The sequence below is a fragment of the Cyanistes caeruleus genome, chromosome 33, assembly GCF_971803275.1.
Source record: "Cyanistes caeruleus chromosome 33, bCyaCae1.hap1.1, whole genome shotgun sequence".
NCBI classification, from domain to species: domain Eukaryota; kingdom Metazoa; phylum Chordata; class Aves; order Passeriformes; family Paridae; genus Cyanistes; species Cyanistes caeruleus.
The window spans coordinates 1,052,199-1,071,301 of record NC_141734.1 but is presented as its reverse complement, the minus strand read 5'-3'; the positions used below and the strand labels follow the sequence as shown (position 1 = coordinate 1,071,301).

At 32.9% G+C, this 19,103-nt stretch overlaps 1 pseudogene across 1 annotated transcript in view; it reads right to left on the bottom strand.

Moving 5' to 3' along the window:
• Positions 1–1,113: 1,113 nt before the first annotated feature.
• The window catches only part of LOC111945340 (methyl-CpG-binding domain protein 3-like), a 29,753-nt pseudogene continuing 11,763 nt past the window's right edge, over positions 1,114–19,103 (bottom strand). The window contains exons 3-7 of the transcript XR_015281342.1: positions 18,464–18,602; positions 13,745–13,836; positions 10,110–10,287; positions 3,861–3,995; positions 1,114–1,769 (exon numbers count right to left, since the gene is read on the bottom strand). The product of XR_015281342.1 is annotated as a methyl-CpG-binding domain protein 3-like (transcript). The remainder of the gene's footprint in view (positions 1,770–3,860; positions 3,996–10,109; positions 10,288–13,744; positions 13,837–18,463; positions 18,603–19,103) is intronic.

The window sequence follows — 19,103 nt, the reverse complement described above, 5'->3', positions numbered from 1 at the left end:
TTCAAAATAAAATTTAAAAAAAATAAAATCTGAAAAAGTAAAAAAAAATATATAAAAAAAATAAAAATTAAAGGTTGGAAAAGCTCCGGAAATTCCAAGGAAAAATCAAAATAAAAAAAATTTTATATTTAATATTTTATCTAAATAAAATTAAACAATTCAAGGCTGATTTTACCTCAGAAAAAATCCCTTGGAGGTTTTAATTTTAATATTTTATAGAAATTAAATTAAAATTAAAAAATTCAGGCCCGGTTTTATTACAGGAACTCTCCCAGAGGTTCCGATTAAAATATTTTATCCAAATAAAATTATAATTAAAAAATTCAGGTCCCTTTTTAGCTCAGGAAATCTCCCCTGGAGGTTTCGGTTTTAATATTTTATGGAAATAAAATCAAAATTTAAAAAAAATTAAATTTAACATTTTATCGAAATAAAATCAAAATTAAAAAACTCAAGCCCTTTTTTACCTCATGAAATCTCCCAGGAGATTCCGATTTTAACATTTTAAGGAAATAAAATCAAAATTAAAAAATTCAGGCCTGGTTTTACCTCAGAAAATCCTTTGCCGGTTCCGGTTTTAATATTTTATAGAAATAAAATTAAAATTAAAAAATTCAACCCCGGTTTTAATCACGTGAACTCTCCCAGAGGCTCCGACTTCAATATTTTATAGAAATAAAGTTAAAATTAAATAATTCAAGCCCGTTTTTACTTCATGAAATCTCCCCTGGAGGTCCCGCGCTGCTCCCGCCGCTCCCGTCGACTGAACCACCCCCCCCATCGCCCGCCCCTTTTCAAACCTCGGCCGGCTCGCTATTGGCTGAGGCGCCGACAGCTCGACGCTGATTGGATAAGACGCGCGAAGCCCCGCCCCCATGGAAAAGGGCGGGAAAACTCGGCCCTCCCTCACTCTCCTCATTCCCAATGGCGGCGCTTCGGGAATTTTCGGATCGGGAAATTAATTAATAATTAATAATTAATCAATTAAAATAAACCCCAAGATATTCCCATATTTATATCTTTTTTTTTTTAACTTCCCTTTTCCATGATTTCCCTCAGAAAATTCCCAATTTTTGGCGTTTTCCCGCGTAAATCCATAAAAAAATTCCCAAATAAATTCGGAATAAATTCGTTTATTTCTCTTTACAGAATTTTCCAAGTATTTTTTTTTATTATTATTATTATTATTTATTTTTTTTTATTTTCTTTTCCAGGTATAAAAAAATCTCCTATTTTTTATTAATTTTTTTTTATTTATTTATTTACAGAATCCCCGGGAAAAAAAAAAAAAAATATTTTTATTTCTCTTTTTTTTTTCCTCAGGGGAATTTTCCTGATTTGATTTTTATTTTTTAATCCTTTTTAAAAATAAAAAAACCCAGAGAATTCCCAAAGTTTTGGGAATTCCAAATCTGAAAATTTTTGTTTTTAAAATCTGTGGAAAATTAAAAAAAAATTAAAAGGGGAAAAAAAAAATTAAAATAAAATCGATTTTTAATATAAATTTTTTCTGGGAAATTTTTAATTTTATTTTCCCTTTTTTTTTATTTTTTTTATTTCCCCGTAGGAATATTTACATCCCAAAAAAAAAAAAAAAATAAAAAATAAAAATAAATTTCGGAATTCCCAAAAAAATAAAACAAAATAAAATAAAATCCCAAAATCCTTCGGAAAAATGTGCGCGAATCCGAAGGGGGGGAAAAAAATCCAAAAGTGCCTCAAAAGTTTGGAATTTCGTTGGAATTTCCTCCTTTGGGGGATCCAAGTACCTGGAAAAAAATAAATGGGAATTTTTTTAGGGATTTTTGGATGGATTTGAAAGGAAAAATTCCAGGAAAAAATCAAATTTTGCCCATTTTTTTCAATTTCCCCAATTTTTCCAATTTTCCCCAATTTTCCCAATTTTTCCCAATTTTCCCCAAATTCCCAAATTTCCTCCAATTTTTCCCCATTTTTCCTCAATTTTCCCCAATTTTTCCCCATTTTTTCTCAATTTTATTCCATTTTCCCCATTTTTTCCCCATTTTCCCCCCAAATCCTTAACCCAATTTTTCCCATTTTTTCCCAATTTTCCCCCAATTTCTTTTCTTCCTAAAATTTTCATTCCATCCAAAATTCCCATTTACAATTCCTTTTTCCCATTTTTATCCGTTTTTCCCATTTTTCCCTTTTATCCATTTTCCCCATTTTTCCCATTTTCCCCCATTTTTATCCCATTTACAAAAATTTTTCCCCAATTTATTTTTAATCATTTTATCCCAATTTTTCCCCATTTTCCCCTCATTTATTTTCCCCCAATTTCCCCAATTCCCCAATTTCCCCATTTTTATCCCATTTTTTATCCCAATTTTCCCCAATTTTTTCCCATTTTCCCCCCATTTTCCCCCTTTTTTTCCCATTTTTCCTCCCATTTTTTCCCAATTTCCCTCCCATTTTATTCCAATTTTTCTCCCATTTTTCCCATTTTTTCCCCAATTTCCCCCTTTTTTCCCCCATTTTTATCCCAATTTTCCCCAATTTTTTCCCATTTTTATCCCATTTTTTATCCAATTTTTCCCCAGTTTTTCCCCAATTTTTCCCATTTTTTATCCCATTTCTTCCGCATTTTTCCCCCATTTTTCCCCATTTTTATTCCATTTTTTATCCCAATTTTTTCCCAATTTTTTCCCATTTTTATCCCATTTTTTCCCCATTTTTCCCCCATTTTTCCCCATTTTTATTCCATTTTTTATCCCAATTTTTCCCCAATTTTTCCCATTTTTTCCCCCAATTTTCCCCCATTTTTCCCCATTTTTATTCCATTTTTTATCCCATTTTTATCCCAATTTTTCCCCCCAAAATTCCCATTTTTTCCCCCTTTTTTCCCCTTTTTTCCCCATTTTTCCTCCCATTTTTTCCCAATTTCCCTCCCATTTTATTCCAATGTTTCTCCCATTTTTTCCCATTTTTTCCCCAATTTTTCCCTTTTTCCCCCAATTTTTATCCCAATTTTTCCCCAATTTTTTCCCATTTTTATCCCATTTTTTATCCAATTTTTCCCATTTTTCCCCAATTTTCCCCATTTTCCCCCCAATTTTCCCCCATTTTTCCCCATTTTTATCCCATTTTTTATCCCAATTTTCCCCAGTTTTTCCCCAATTTTTCCCATTTTTTATCCCATTTTTCCCCAATTTTTCCCCAATTTTATTCCATTTTTTATCCCAATTTTTCCCATTTTTTCCCATTTTTTCCCCAATTTTTCACAATTTCCCTCCCATTTTATTCCAATTTTTCTCCCATTTTTTCCCCAATTTTTCCCCAATTTTTCCCCAATTTTTTCCCATTTTCCCCCCATTTTTCCCCATTTTTATCCCAATTTTTCCCCAATTTCTTCCCATTTTTATCCCATTTTTTATCCCAATTTACCCCAATTTTTCCCATTTTTCCCCCATTTTTTCCCCAATTTTTCCCCAATTTTTTCCCATTTTCCCCCCATTTTTCCCCAATTTTTTCCCATTTTTTATCCAATTTCTCCCCATTTTTATCCCATTTTTTCCCCATTTTTATCCCATTTTTCCCCCATTTTTCCCCCATTTTTCCCCATTTTTATTCCATTTTTTATCCCATTTTTATCCCAATTTTTCCCCCCAAAATTCCCATTTTTTCCCCCTTTTTCCCCATTTTTTCCCCATTTTTATTCCATTTTTTATCCCCATTTTTCCCGTTTTTATCCCATTTTTATCCCATTTTTTCCCCATTTTTCCCCCATTTTTCCCCATTTTTATTCCATTTTTTATCCCAATTTTTCCCCAATTTTCCCAATTTTCCCCAATTTTCCCAATTTCCCCCCTTTTTCCCCCATTTTTCCCCATTTTCCCCACCTGTCTCAGCATTCCCGGCCGTTTTCCAGCTCCGTTTCCGAGTTTTTCCTGGAATCGTCTCCGCGGGAAACGACGTCGGCCATGAGCGCCTGCTCCAGCCTCTTCCTCACCTGCTGCACCCTCTCCTCCTGTTTCCTGACCAAAATTCCACAAAAAACACCAAATCCACAAAAAATTCCCAAAGTTTTCATCCCTAAAAAATTCCCATTTTTTACCCCAAAAAAATCCCATTTTAACGCAAAAAATCTGATTTTTTAATGCAAAAATTCCCATTTTTTAATGCAAAAATTTCCATTTTTTTAACTCAAAAATTCCCATTTTTTCCCCCAAAAATTCCCATTTTTTTCCCCAAAAAAATCCCAATTTTTACGCCAAAAATCGGATTTTTAACGCAAAAAATTCAAATTTTTTACACCAAAAATTCCAATTTTTTTTCCCCAAAATTCCCATTTTTTACTCCCATTTTTTCTCCCAAAAATTCAGATTTTTTACACAAAAATTCCCATTTTTTTCCCCCAAAAAATCCCATTTTTTACGCAAAAAATCGGAATTTTTAATGCAAAAATTCACATTTTTTAACACAAAAATTCCCATTATTTAAACACAAAAATTCCCATTTTTCCCCCAAAATTCCCATTTTTTCCTGCTCCAGCCTCTTCCTCACCTGCTGCACCCTCTCCTCCTGTTTCCTGACCAAAATTCCAGGGAAAACTTGGAAAAATCCACCAAAAATTCCCAAAGTTTTCATCCCTAAAAAATTCCCGTTTTTTACCCCAAAAAAATCCCATTTTTAACGCCAAAAATCCCATTTTTAACGCAAAAAATTCAAATTTTTTACATAAAAATTCTGATTTTTTAAACACAAAAATTCCCATTTTTTAATGTAAAAATTCCCATTTTTTTCCCCCAAAAATTCCCATTTTTTACAAAAAAATTCCCATTTTTTACCCCCAAAAAATCCCATTTTTAACACAAAAAATCGGATTTTTTAACACAAAAATTCCCATTTTTTACACACAAAAATTCAGATTTTTTAAACACAAAAATTCCCATTTTTCCCCCAAAAATTCCCATTTTTCCCCCAAAATTCCCATTTTTTTACTCAAAAATTCCCATTTTTTAACACAAAAATTCCCATTTTTCCCCCAAAATTCCCATTTTTTCCTGCTCCAGCCTCTTCCTCACCTGCTGCACCCTCTCCTCCTGTTTCCTGACCAAAATTCCACAAAAAACATGGAATCCACAAAAAATTCCCAAAGTTTTCATCCCCAAAAAATTCCCATTTTTTACCCCAAAAAAATCCCATTTTTAACGCAAAAAATCGGATTTTTTTTCACAAAAATTCCCATTTTTTAAACACCAAAATTCCCATTTTTTAATGTAAAAATTCCCATTTTTTTCCCCCCAAAATTCCCATTTTTTACAAAAAAATTCCCATTTTTTTCCCCCAAAAAATCCCAATTTTTACACCAAAAATCCGATTTTTTTACACAAAAATTCCCATTTTTTACACCAAAAATTCTGATTTTTTAATGCAAAAATTCTGATTTTTTAACACAAAAATTCCCATTTTTTTCACCCAAAAATTCCCATTTTTTAACACAAAAATTCCCATTTTTTAAAAACAAAAATCCCCATTTTTTAATGTAAAACTTCCCATTTTTTTACACAAAGAAATCCTAATTTTTACACCAAAAATCGGATTTTTAACGCAAAAAATCTGATTTTTTTTACACAAAAATTCCCATTTTTTAAACACAAAAATTCCCATTTTTTTCCCCCAAAAATTCCCATTTTTTACGCAAAAAATCGGATTATTTTAATGCAAAAATTGCCATTTTTTACATAAAAATTCCCTTTTTTTACACAAAAATTCTGATTTTTTAATGGAAAAATTCCCATTTTTTTCCCCTCAAAAATTCCCATTTTTTCTCCTAAAATTCCCATTTTTTACACAAAAAATTCCAATTTTTTTACACAAAAAATTCCGATTTTTTTACATGAAAATGTGAGTTTTTGTGTAAAAAAATGGGAATTTTTTTTGTGTAAAAAATGTGAATTTTTGAGTAAAAAAATGGGGATTTTTGAGTAAAAAAAGGGAATTTTTGGGGAAAAAAATGGGAATTTTTGTGTGAAAAAATGGGAATTTTTGTGTGAAAAAATGGGATTTTTAGAGGAAAAAATGGGAATTTTTTTGAGTAAAAAATGGGAATTTTTGTGTGAAAAATGGAAATTTTTGTGTGAAAAAATGGGAATTTTTATGGAAAAAAATGGGAATTTTTGCACAAAAAAAGGGCAATTTTTGTGTAAAAAATGTGAATTTTTGTGCGAAAAAATGGGATTTTTTGTGTGAAAAAATGGGATTTTTTGTGTGAAAAATGAAAATTTTTGTGTGAAAAAAATGTGAATTTTTGTGTAAAAAATGAGAATTTTTGGGAGGAAAAAATGGGATTTTTTAAGTAAAAAAATGGGATTTTTTTATGAAAAAAATGGGAATTTTTGAGTAAAAAAATGGGAATTTTTGTGAGAAAAAAATGGGAATTTTTGAGTAAAAAATGTGAATTTTTGTGTAAAAAATCTGAATTTTTTGTGTAAAAAATGGGATTTTTAGAGGAAAAAATGGGAATTTTTGAGTAAAAAAATGGGAATTTTTTGTGTAAAAAAATGAGTATTTTTGTGTGTAAAAAATGAGTATTTTTGAGTAAAAAATGGGAATTTTTGTGTAAAAAAATGGGAATTTTTGAGTGAAAAAATGGGTATTTTTTTGTGAAAAAATGGGAATTTTTGCACAAAAAAATGGGATTTTTTGTGTAAAAAAAGTGAATTTTTGAGTAAAAAAATGGGAATTTTTGGGTAAAAAATCGGAATTTTTATGTGAAAAAAATGCGAATATTTGTGTAAAAAATGGGAATTTTTGTGTAAAAAAATTGAGATTTTTTATGGAAAAAAATGTGAATTTTTGAGTAAAAAAATGGGAATTTCTGTGTGAAAAAATGTGAATTTTGAGTAAAAAAACGGGATTTTTTTGTGAAAAAAATGGGAATTTTTGTGTAAAAATGGGAATTTTTGTGTGAAAAAATGTGAATTTTTGAGTAAAAAAATGGGAATTTTTGGGTAAAAAATCGGAATTTTTTTGTGAAAAATTGGAATTTTTAAGTAAAAAAATGGGAATTTTTGTGTGAAAAATGTGAACTTTTGTGTAAAAAACCAGGAATTTTTGCTTGAAAAAATGGGTATTTTTGAGTAAAAAAATGGGAATTTTTGTGTAAAAAATGGGAATTTTTGTGTAAAAAAATTGAGATTTTTTATGGAAAAAAATGTGAATTTTTGAGTAAAAAAATGGCAATTTTTGAGTAAAAAAATGGGATTTTTTGTGTGAAAAAAATGGGATTTTTAGAGGAAAAAATGGGAATTTTTGAGTAAAAAAATGGGAATTTTTTGTGTAAAAAAATGAGTATTTTTGTGTGTAAAAAATGCGAATTTTTGTGTAAAAATGGGAATTTTTGGGAGGAAAAAATGGGAATTTTTGTGTGAAAAAATGGGAATTTTTGTGTGTAAAAATGGGAATTTTTGCACAAAAAAAAGGGAATTTTTGTGTGAAAAAATGGGAAATTTTGTGTAAAAATGGGAATTTTTGTGTGAAAAAAATGGGAATTTTTGTGTAAAAAAAGTGAATTTTTGAGTAAAAAAATGGGAATTTTTGGGTAAAAAATCGGAATTTTTGTGTGAAAAAATGGGAATTTTTGCAAAAAAAAATGGGAATTTTTTGAGAAAAAAATGGGAATTTTTGTGTAAAAATGGGAATTTTTGTGTGAAAAAAATGCGAATTTTTGTGTAAAAATGGGAATTTTTGTGTAAAAAAATGGGAAATTTTGTGTAAAAATGGGAATTTTTGGGGAGAAAAAATGGGAATTTTTGTGTGTAAAAATGGGAATTTTTAGGGAAAAAAATGGGATTTTTATGGAAAAATTTGGGACTTTTTGCGTGAAAAAAATGGGAATTTTTGTGTGAAAAATGGGAATTTTTCTGTGAAAAAATGTGAATTTTTGGGTAAAAAAATGGGAATTTTTGTGTGAAAAAATGGGAATTTTTGGGGAAAAAATGGGAATTTTTGCGTGAAAAAACTGGGAATTTTTATGGAAAAAAATGGATTTTTTATGGAAAAAAATGGGAATTTTTGCACAAAAAAAAGGCAATTTTTGTGTAAAAAATGTGAATTTTTGTGTGAAAAAATGGGAATTTTTGGGAGAAAAAATGAGATTTTTATGTGAAAAAAATGCGAATTTTTGTGTAAAAAATGGGAATTTTTGTGTAAAAATGGGAATTTTTGAGTAAAAAATGGGAATTTTTGAGTAAAAAAATGGGAATTTTTGTGTGAGAAAAATGCGAATTTTTGTGTAAAAAAAGTGAATTTTTGAGTAAAAAAAATGGGAATTTTTGTGTGTAAAAATGGGATTTTTGTGTGAAAAAAATGGGAATTTTTGAGTAAAAAAAATGGGAATTTTTGTGTGAAAAAAATGGGAATTTTTGCATGAAAAAATGGGAATTTTGTGTGTAAAAAAAGTGAATTTTTGAGTAAAAAAATGGGAATTTTTGGGTAAAAAATCGGAATTTTTTTGTGAAAAAAATGGGAATTTTTGGGAGAAAAAAAAGGCAATTTTTATGAAAAAAAAAGGCAATTTTTGAGTAAAAAAAAGTGAATTTTTGTGTGTAAAAAAAGTGAATTTTGTGTTAAAAAGTGCAATTTTTGCTCACCGGATGTCGTCGTCGGTGCCCAGGAAGGCGCGGCAGAGCGGCTGAGCCGTGTTCAACAAATCCCGGGATTGGGGCACGGAAAAACGGGAATTTTCCCAGCCAAAGATGGGAATTGGGATGGGAAATCATGGGAATGGTTGGGAGAGAGAAATGGGGATTGCTGGGGGAAATAATGGGGATTTTGGGGGAAATAATGGGGATTTTGGGGGGAATAATGGGGATTTTTGGGAGAAAAAAATATGGAATTTTTGAGTAAGAAATGGAAATTTTTAGAAATAAAAATGGGAATTTTTGTGTGAAAAATGGGGATTTTTGTGTAAAAAAAAGTGAATTTTTGAGTAAAAAAATGGGAATTTTTGTGTGAAAAAATGGGAATTTTTGTGTGAAAAAATGGGAATTTTTGTGTGAAAAAATGGGAAATTTTGTGTAAAAATGGGAATTTTTGAGGGAAAAAATGGGAATTTTTATGTGAAAAAATGTGAATTTTGAGTAAAAAAATGGCAAATTTTGTGTAAAAATGGGAATTTTTGGGGAGAAAAAATGGGAATTTTTGAGTAAAAAAATGGGAATTTTTATGTGAAAAAAATGCGAATTTTTGTGTAAAAATGGGAATTTTTGAGTAAAAAAATGGGAATTTTTGTGTGAAAAAAATGTGAATTTTTGTGTGAAAAAATGGGAATTTTTATGTGAAAAAATGGGATTTTTGTGTGAAAAAATGGGAATTTTTGCTTGAAAAAATGGGATTTTTTTGTGAAAAAAAAGTGAATTTTTGAGTAAAAAAATGGGAATTTTTGTGTGAAAAAATGGGATTTTTTGTGTGAAAAAAATGGGATTTTTAGAGGAAAAAATGGGAATTTTTGAGTAAAAATATGGGAATTTTTTGAGTAAAAAATGGGAATTTTTGGGAGAAAAAATGGGAATTTTTGAGTAAAAAAATGGGAATTTTGGGAGAAAAAATGGGAATTTTTGTGTTAAAAGATCAGAATTTTTGGTGTAAAAAATGGGAATTTTTGCATTAAAAATGGGAATTTTTGAGTAAAAAAAGGGAATTTTTGGGGAAAAAAATGGGAATTTTTGGGAGAAAAAATGGGAATTTTTTTGTGTAAAAAATGTGAATTTTTGCATGAAAAAATGGGAATTTTTGGGAGAAAAAATGGAATTTTTATGTGAAAAAAATGGGAATTTTTGTGTAAAAATGGGAATTTTTGGGTAAAAAAATGGGAATTTTTATGTGAAAAAAATGAGATTTTTAGAGGAAAAAATGGGATTTTTTTGAGTAAAAAATGGGAATATTAAGGAAAAAAATGGCAATTTTTGAGTAAAAAAAGGAAATTTTTGTGTGAAAAATGGGAATTTTTGTGTGAAAAATGGGAATTTTTGGGAGAAAAAATGGGATTTTTGTATGAAAAAAAAGAGAATTTTTGTGTGTAAAAAATGAGTATTTTTGTGTAAAAAAAGACAATTTTTGAATAAAATAATGCCATTTTTTCTCACCGGATGTCGTCGTCGGTGACCACGAAGGCGCGGCAGAGCGGCTGAGCCGTGTTCAACCAAATCCCGGGATTTTTCTCCACGGCCAAGGAATTCTGGCCCGTGATGGGAGCGGAACCCGAGTGCAGAGCGCTGGCCACGGCCGAAAGCAGCGATTCCCGGCTCGCCCCGGGACCCACACCTGCAAAATTCCCAAAGTTTTCATGGAATTCCAAAGGGAAAAAATTCCCACGTTTTTCTGACAAAATTTGGGATTTTTTTGGGTGAAATTCCGAGGTTTTTTGGCTGAAATTTGGATTTTTTTCGATTTTATTTTGAATTTTTTTGGGGTTTTTTTCTCATAAAATTCCAAGATTTTAACGGAAAAAATCCTGGAATTTTTCTGCCAAAATTGGGATTTTTTTTTGGTGAAATTCCCACATTTTTTGGTTAAAATTTGAATTTTTTTTTATTTTATTTTGAATTTTTTTGGGGTTTTTCCTCTTAAAATTCCAAGATTTTATGAGAAAAAATCCTGGAATTTTTCTGCCGAAACTTGGGAATTTTTTGGCAAAATTCCCACGTTTTTTGGTTAAAATTTGAATTTTTTTTGATTTTATTTGGAATTTTTTTAGTTAAAATTCCAAAATTTTTTCTCATAAAATTCCAAGATTTTAACGGAAAAAATCCCAGATTTTTCTGCCAAAATTTGGGATTTTTTGGTGAAATTCTGACGTTTTTTGGCTGAAATTTGGATTTTTTTCGATTTAATTTCGAATTTTTTGGGGGTTTTTTTCTCTTAAAATTCCAAGATTTTAATGGAAAAAATCCTGGAATTTTTCTGCCAAAATTTGGGATTTTTTTTGGTGAAATTCCGAGTTTTTTTGGTTAAAATTTGAATTTTTTTCGATTTTATTTTGAATTTTTTGGTTTTAATTCCAACGTTTTATGGAGCAAAATTCCAATATTTTATTGGAAAAAATCCTGGAATTTTTCTGCCAAAAATTTGAGAATTTTTAGCAAAATTCTGTCATTTTTTGGTAAAGATCTAGATTTTTTTTGGGATTTAATATGGAATTTTTTAACTGAAATTCCCAGGATTTTTCCCCTAAAATTCCAGCATTTTTCCCTTAAAATTCCAGGATTTTTCCCCTAAAATTCCAGCATTTTTCCCCTAAAATTCCAGCATTTTTCCCCTAAAATTCCAGGATTTTTCCCCTAAAATTCCAGGATTTTTCCCCTAAAATTCCAGGATTTTTCCCCTAAAATTTCAGCATTTTTCCCCTAAAATTCCAGGATTTTTCCCTTTAAAATTCCAGGATTTTTCCCCTAAAATTCCAGGATTTTTCCCCTAAAATTCCAGGATTTTTCCCTTTAAAATTCCAGGATTTTTCTCGTCCCGTTCCCGCGTTCCCGCTATGGAGAGCGCTGGCCACGGCCGAAAGCAGCGATTCCCGGCTCGCCCCGGGACCCACACCTGCAAAATTCCCAAAGTTTCCATGGAATTCCAAAGGGAAAAAATTCCCAGGTTTTTCTGACAAAATTCGGGGTTTTTTTGGTGAAATTCCCACGTTTTTTGGTTAAAATTTGAATTTTTTTCGATTTTATTCTGAATTTTTTTGGTTTTAATTCCAACGTTTTATGGAGCAAAATTCCAAGATTTTATTGGAAAAAATCCTGGAATTTTTCTGCCAAAATTTGGGATTTTTTTGGTGAAATTCTGACGTTTTTTGGCTGAAATTTGGATTTTTTTCGATTTTATTTTGAATTTTTTGGGGTTTTTTCCTCTTAAAATTCCAAGAATTTAACAGAAAAAATCCTGGAATTTTTCTGACAAAATTTGGGGTTTTTTTGGTGAAATTCCGAGGTTTTTTGGTTAAAATTTGAATTTTTTTCGATTTATTCTGAATTTTTTTTGGTTTTTTTCCTCTTAAAATTCCAAGATTTTAACGGAAAAAAGGACCCACACCTGCCAAATTCCAAAGATTTCCATGGAATTCCAAAGGGAAAAAATTCCCACATTTTACCCCATTTTTCTCCCTTTTTTCCCCCATTTTTCCCCCATTTAATTCCCATTTTATTCCCATTTTTCCCCCATTTCATCCCAAATTTTTCTCCATTTTATTCCCATTTTATTCCCATTTTTTCCCCATTTTATTCCCATTTTATTCCCATTTTATTCTCATTATTCCCCATTTTATTCCCATTTTTTCTCCATTTTATTTCCATTTTTTCCTAATTTTTTTCCCATTTTTCCCCATTTTTTTCCCATTTTTCCCCATTTTTTCCCCACTTTTCCCCATTTCATTCCTAATTTTCCCCCATTTTATTCCCATTTTTTCCCATTTTCCCCCCATTTTATTCCCATTTTATTCCCATTTTTCCCCATTTTTTCCCCATTTTATTCCCACTTTTCCCCCATTTTTTTCCCAATTTTATTACCATTTTATTCTCACTTTCCACCATTTTATTCCCAATTTTTTCCCAATTTATTCCCATTTTTTCCCATTTTTTCCCCATTTTATTCCCATTTTTCCCCATTTTTTCTCCATTTTATTCCCATTTTATTCCCATTTTTCCCCCATTTTATTCTCATTTTTCCCCCATTTTTTCCCCATTTTTTTCCGTTTTTTCCCCATTTCATTCCCACTTTTCCCCCATTTTATTCCCATTTTTTTCCCATTTTTCCCATTTTTTCCCCATTTTTCCCATTTTTCCCCATTTTTTTCCCATTTTTTCCCTTATTTTTCCCCCACTTTTCCCCCATTTTATTCCCATTTTATTCCCATTTTTTTCTCCATTTTATTTCCATTTTTCCCCCATTTTTTCCCCATTTTCCCCCAAATTTTCCCCATTTTATTTACATTTTTTCCCATTTTTTCCTCATTTTTTTCCCATTTTTTTCCCATTTTTTCCCATTTTTCCCCATTTTTTTCCCATTTTTTCCCTTATTTTTTGTCCCACTTTTCCCCCATTTTATTCCCATTTATTTCCCATTTTTCCCCATTTTTCCCCATTTTTTTCCAATTTTTTCCCCATTTTTTCCCATTTTTTCCCCCATTTTTTCCCCACTTTTCCCCCATTTTATTCCCAATTTTATTACCATTTTATTCTCATTTTCCCCCATTTTATTCCCATTTTATTCCCATTTTATTCCCATTTTTTCCCCCATTTTTCCCCATTTTATTCCCATTTTATTCCCATTTTTCCCCCATTTTATTCCCATTTTATTCCCATTTTGTCTCCATTTTTTCCCTTATTTTCCCCATTTTTTCCCCCATTTTTTCCCCATTTTCCCCCACTTTTCCCCCATTTTATTCCCATTTTTCCCCCATTTTTCCCCATTTTTTCCCCATTTTATTTACATTTTTTTCCCAATTTTTCCCCATTTTTTTCCCCACTTTTCCCCCACTTTATTCCCATTTTATTCCCATTTTATTCCCATTTTATTCCCATTTTTTCCCAATTTTTCCCCCCATTTTATTCCCATTTTTTCCCCATTTTTTCCCTTATTTTCCCCATTTTTCCCCCATTTTTTCCCCCACTTTTCCCCCATTTTATTCCCATTTTCCCCCATTTTATTCCCATTTTTTCCCCATTTTATTCCCACTTTTCCCCCATTTTTTCCCCACTTTATTCCCATTTCCCCCTTCCCACACCTTGCAATCCCTTGGGCAGCTCCATGGATTTGATGATTTGCTCGCTGACATCCGAAGCGCTCAACCCCTGCAGCCTCTTCTCCCAAAAAAAGCTGCAAAAGACCAAAAAAAACACGGAATTTTCAGCACTTCCCGCTTTTCCCAAAAAAATTCCCACATTTTTTCCTCATTCCCACAAAATCCTGGAATTTGGGGGATTTTTCACATTTTTTAATCATTTTTTCTCATTTTTTTTCCATTTTTTTCTCAATTTTTCCCCATTTTTTCCCCATTTTTTCCCCATTTTTTCCCAATTTTTTCCCAATTTTTTCCCCATTTTTTCCCCAATTTTTCCCAATTTTTCCACAATTTTCCCATTTTTTCCCAAATTTTTCTCGATTTTTTCACCATTTTCCCTGCATTTTTTCCCAATTTTTTTCCCAATCTTTCCCCAACTTTTTCCCAATTTCTCCCATTTTTTTCCCAAATTTTTCTGAATTTTTTCTCCATTTTTCCCCAATTTTTTCCCAGTTTTTCCCAATTTTTTTCCCAAATTTTTCCAAATTTACTCCATTTTTCCCTAATTTTTCCCAAATTTTCCCCCATTTTTTCCCAATTTTTTCCTGAATTTTTCCCAATTTTTTCCCAATTTTATCCCCATTTTTACCAATTTTTTCCCAAATTTTTCCCAATTTCTTCCCAATTTTTTCCCAATTTTTTCCCCCATTTTTTCCCAATTTTTTCACCATTTTCCCTCCATTTTTTCCCATTTTTTTTCCCAATCTTTTCCCAACTTTTCCCCCAATTTTCCACATTTTTTCCCAAATTTTTCTGAATTTTTCCTCCATTTTTTCCCAAATTTTTTCCCAATTTTTTCCCAATCTTTTCCCAATTTTCCCCCAATTTTTCCCCAATTTTTCCCCAATTTTTTCCAAATTTTTTCTCCATTTTTCCCCAATTTTATCCCCAACTTTCCCCCAATTTTTCCCATTTTTTTCCCAATTTATCCTCCATTTTCCCTCCATTTTTTCATCATTTTTCTCCCAACTTTTTCCAAATGTTTTCCAAACTTTTCCCTAATTTTCCCAATTTTTTCCCCATTTTTTCCCAAACTTTTCTCAATTTTTACCAATTTTTTCCCGAATTTTTCCAATTTTATTCTCCATTTTTCCCCAATTTTTTCCCAGCTTTTCCCCATTTTTTCCCCAATTCTTCCCATTTTTTTCCCAATTTCTCCCAATTTTTTTCCCAAATTTTTCCAAATTTTTTCTCCATTTTTCCCTAATTTTTCCCAATTTATTCCCCATTTTTTTCCAATTTATTCCCCATTTTTTCCCAATTTTTTCCCAATTTTTCCAAATTTTTTTCCCATTTTTTCCCAATCTTTTCCCAATTTTATTCCCATTTTTCCCTAATTTTTTCCCAACTTTTCCCTAATTTTTCCCAATTTTTTTCACCATTTTTCCTCCATTTTTTCCCCAATTTTTTCCCAATTTTTCCAAATTTTTTCTCCATTTTTCCACAATTTTTCCCATTTTTTCCCAAATTTTTCTCAATTTTTTCACCATTTTCCCTCCATTTTTTCCCAATTTTTTTCCCAATCTTTTCCCAACTTTTCTCCAATTTTCCCCATTTTTTCCCAATTTTTCCCAATTTTTTTCCAACTTTTCCCTAATTTTTCCCAATTTTTTTCACCATTTTTCCTCCATTTTTTCCCCAATTTTTCCCCAATTTACCCCCAATTTTCCCCAATTTTTCCCCAATTTACCCCCAATTTTCCCCAATTTTTCCAATTTTTTTCCCATTTTTACCCAATTTTTTCCAAATTGTTTCTCAATTTTTCCCCAATTTTTTCCCAACTTTTCCCCAATTTTTCCCATTTTTTTCACCAATTTTCCCCTCATTTTTTCCCAAATTTTTCTGAATTTTTTCTCCATTTTCCCCCATTTTTCCTCCATTTTTTCCCCAATTTTTTCCCAATTTTTCCCAATTTTTTTCACCATTTTCTCCCCATTTTTTGCCAAATTTTTGCCAATTTTTTCCGAAATTTTTTCCCCATTTTTTCTCCATTTTTCCCCAATTTTCCCCCAATTTTCTCCCATTTTTTTCTCAATTTTCCCCATATTTTTCCCCAATTTTTCCGCAACTTTGCCCAAATTTCCCCCAATTTTCCCCCAATTTTTCCCCAATTTTTCCCCATTTTTTGCCTTTTTTTCCCCATTTTTCCCCCAGTTTTCCCCCAATTTTCCCCATTTTTTCCCCAATTTTCCCCCAGTTTTCCCCCCATTTTTTTCCCCATTTTTTCCCCATTTCTTCCCATTTCTTTCCCAATTTTTCCCAATTTTTCGACCAATTTTTGCCCAACTTTCTCCCATTTTTTCTCAATTTTCCCCGAATTTTTCCCCAATTTTCCCGCAATTGTTCCCCATTTTTTCTCATTTTTTCCCCATTTTTTCCCAATTTTCCCCCCATTTTTTCCCCATTTTTCCCCAATTTTCCCCCAATTTTCCCCAATTTTTCCCATTTTTTCACAAAATTTTCCCCAATTTTTTCCCCAATTTTCCCCCATTTTATCCCCAATTTTCCCCCAATTTTTCCCCAATTTTATTCCCAATTTCCCCCCAAATTTTCCCCATTTTCCCCCCAATTTTTTCCCAATTTTCCCCCATTTTATCCCAAATTTTCCCCCAATTTTCCCCCAATTTTCCCCCAATTTTCCCCCAATTTTCCCCAATTTCCCCCCAATTTCCCCCTTTTCCCGCATTCCCACCTGCCAGGGCTGCTCCGTCAGGCTCTGGGGGTCGCTCCTCACTTTGTTCCCAAAATCCCAAACTCCCAATTTTCCCCCAATTTTTTCCCCATTTTTCCCCATTTTCCCCAAATTTTTTCCCAAAATTTTCTCCATTTTTTTTCCCAATTTTTCCCCATTTTTCCCCATTTTTTTCCCATTTTTTCCCCATTTTTCCCCAATTTTCCCCCAATTTTCCCCCAATTTTTTCCCCATTTTTTTCCAATATCTTCCCATTTTTTTCCCATTTTTTCCCAAATTTTCCCCCAATTTTTGCCCAACTTTCTCCCATTTTTTCTCAATTTTCCCCCAATTTTTCCCCATTTTTTCTCATTTTTCCTCCATTTTTCCCCCATTTTATTCCCATTTTTGCCCCAATTTTCCCCATTTTTTCCCCAATTTTCCTCCCATTTTTCCCATTTTTTCTCATTTTTCCTCCATTTTTCCCCCAATTTTTTCCCATTTTTCCCCATTTTTTCCCATTTTTTCCCAATTTTTCCCCCAATTTTCCCCATTTTTTCCCCAATTTTCCCCAGTTTTTCACCCATTTTTTCCCAATTTTTACCCAATTTATTCCCATTTTTTCCCGTTTTTTTCCCATTATTCCCCCAATTTTCCCCCATTTTTTCCCCATTTTTCCCAATTTTCCTCCTATTTTCCCTGATTTTTTCCCCAATTTTCCCCCAATTTTCCCCCATTTTTTTCCCCATTTTTTCCCAATTTCTTCCCATTTTTCCCCCATTTTTTCCCAAATTTTCCACCAATTTTTGCCCAATTTTATTCCCAATTTCCCCCCAAATTTCCCCCAATTTTCCCCCAATTTTTCCCCAATTTTATTCCCAATTTCCCTCCAAATTTCCCCCAATTTTTCCCCAATTTTCCCCCGATTTTCCCCAATTTTATCCCAAATTTTCCCTCAATTTTTCCCCAATTTTTCCCCAATTTTTCCCCAATTTTCCCCCAATTTTCCCCCAAATTCTCCCCCATTTTCCCCCAATTTTCCCCCAATTTTCCCCCAATTTTCCCCCAATTTTCCCCCAATTTTTCCCCAATTTTCCCCAATTTTCCCCCAATTTTCCCCCAATTTTCCCCAATTTCCCCCCAATGTTTCCCCCATTTCCCCCCCTTTTCCCGCATTCCCACCTGCCGGGGCTGCTCCGTCAGGCTCTGGGGGTCGCTCCTCACTTTGTTCCCAAAATCCCAAACTCCCAATTTTCCCCCAATTTTTTCCCCATTTTTCCCAAATTTTTTCCCAAAATTTTCTCCATTTTTTTTCCCAATTTTTCCCCCATTTTTCCCCCATTTTTTCCCCCATTTTTCCCAATTTTCCTCCTATTTTCCCTGATTTTTTCCACCAATTTTTCCCCATTTTCCCCCATTTTTCTCCCATTTTTTTCCCCATTTTTTCCCAATTTCTTCCCATTTTTTTCCCATTTTTTCCCAATTTTTCCACCAATTTTTGCCCAACTTTCTCCCATTTTTTCTCAATTTTCCCCCAATTTTCCCCCAATTTTTCCCCAATTTTATCCCAATTTTTCCCCAATTTTTCCCCAATTTTCCCCCGATTTTCCCCCAATTTTATCCCAAATTTCACCGAATTTTCACCCAAATTTTTCCCAATTTTCCCCAATTTTCCCCCAATTTTCACCCATTTTTTCCCCAATTTTCCCCCAATTTTATCCCCAATTTTCCCCCAATTTTCCCCCAATTTTCCCCCAATTCTCCCCCAATTTTCCCCAATTTTCCCCCAATTTTCCCTCAATTTTCCCCCAATTTTTCCCCAATTTTCCCCCAATTTTTCCCCAATTTTCCCCCAATTTTCCCCCAATTTTCCCCCAATTTTCCCCCAATTTTCCCCCAATTTTCCCCCAATTTTCCCCCAATTTTCCCCCAATTTTTCCACAATTCTCCCCCATTTTTCCCCAATTTCCCCCCTTTTCCCGCATTCCCACCTGCCGGGGCTGCTCCGTCAGGCGCTGGGGGTCGCTCCTCACTTTGTTGCCGGGGTGATTGGTTACCTTGGTTACCGGCTGTTTGAAGATGGACGCCGTCTGCCGGATGGGGCAGCGCCGTGTTCAGGTCCGGCTTCCCCTGGGAAAAACACCCGGGAAAAACAACGGGAATCACGCCGGGATTCGGCGGGAAAACGCCGGGATTCGGCGGGAAAAACGTGCCGAGGATTTGGCGGGAAAACGAGGCGGATATGGCGGGAAAACGCGGAAGATTTGGAGAGAAAAGTGCGAATGAGGCAAGGAGTTGGCGGGAAAATGGGGGGGATTTGGAGGGAAAACGAGGGAGGATTTGGAGGGAAAACGAGGGAGGATTTGGAGGGAAAATGGGGAGGATTTGGAGGGAAAATGGGGAGGATTTGGAGGGAAAACGAGGGAGGATTTGGAGGGAAAATGGGGAGGATTTGGCGGGAAAAGCAGGAATAAGTCGAAAATTTGGCGGGAAGAGGGGGGGATTTGGCGGGAAAAATGTGGAGGATTCACCAGGAAAAGTGGGATTGAAGTGGAAATTTGGCGGGAAAATGGGGGGATTTGGTGGGAAAATGGGGGGGATTTGGCGGGAAAATGGGGATGAAGGTGGAGT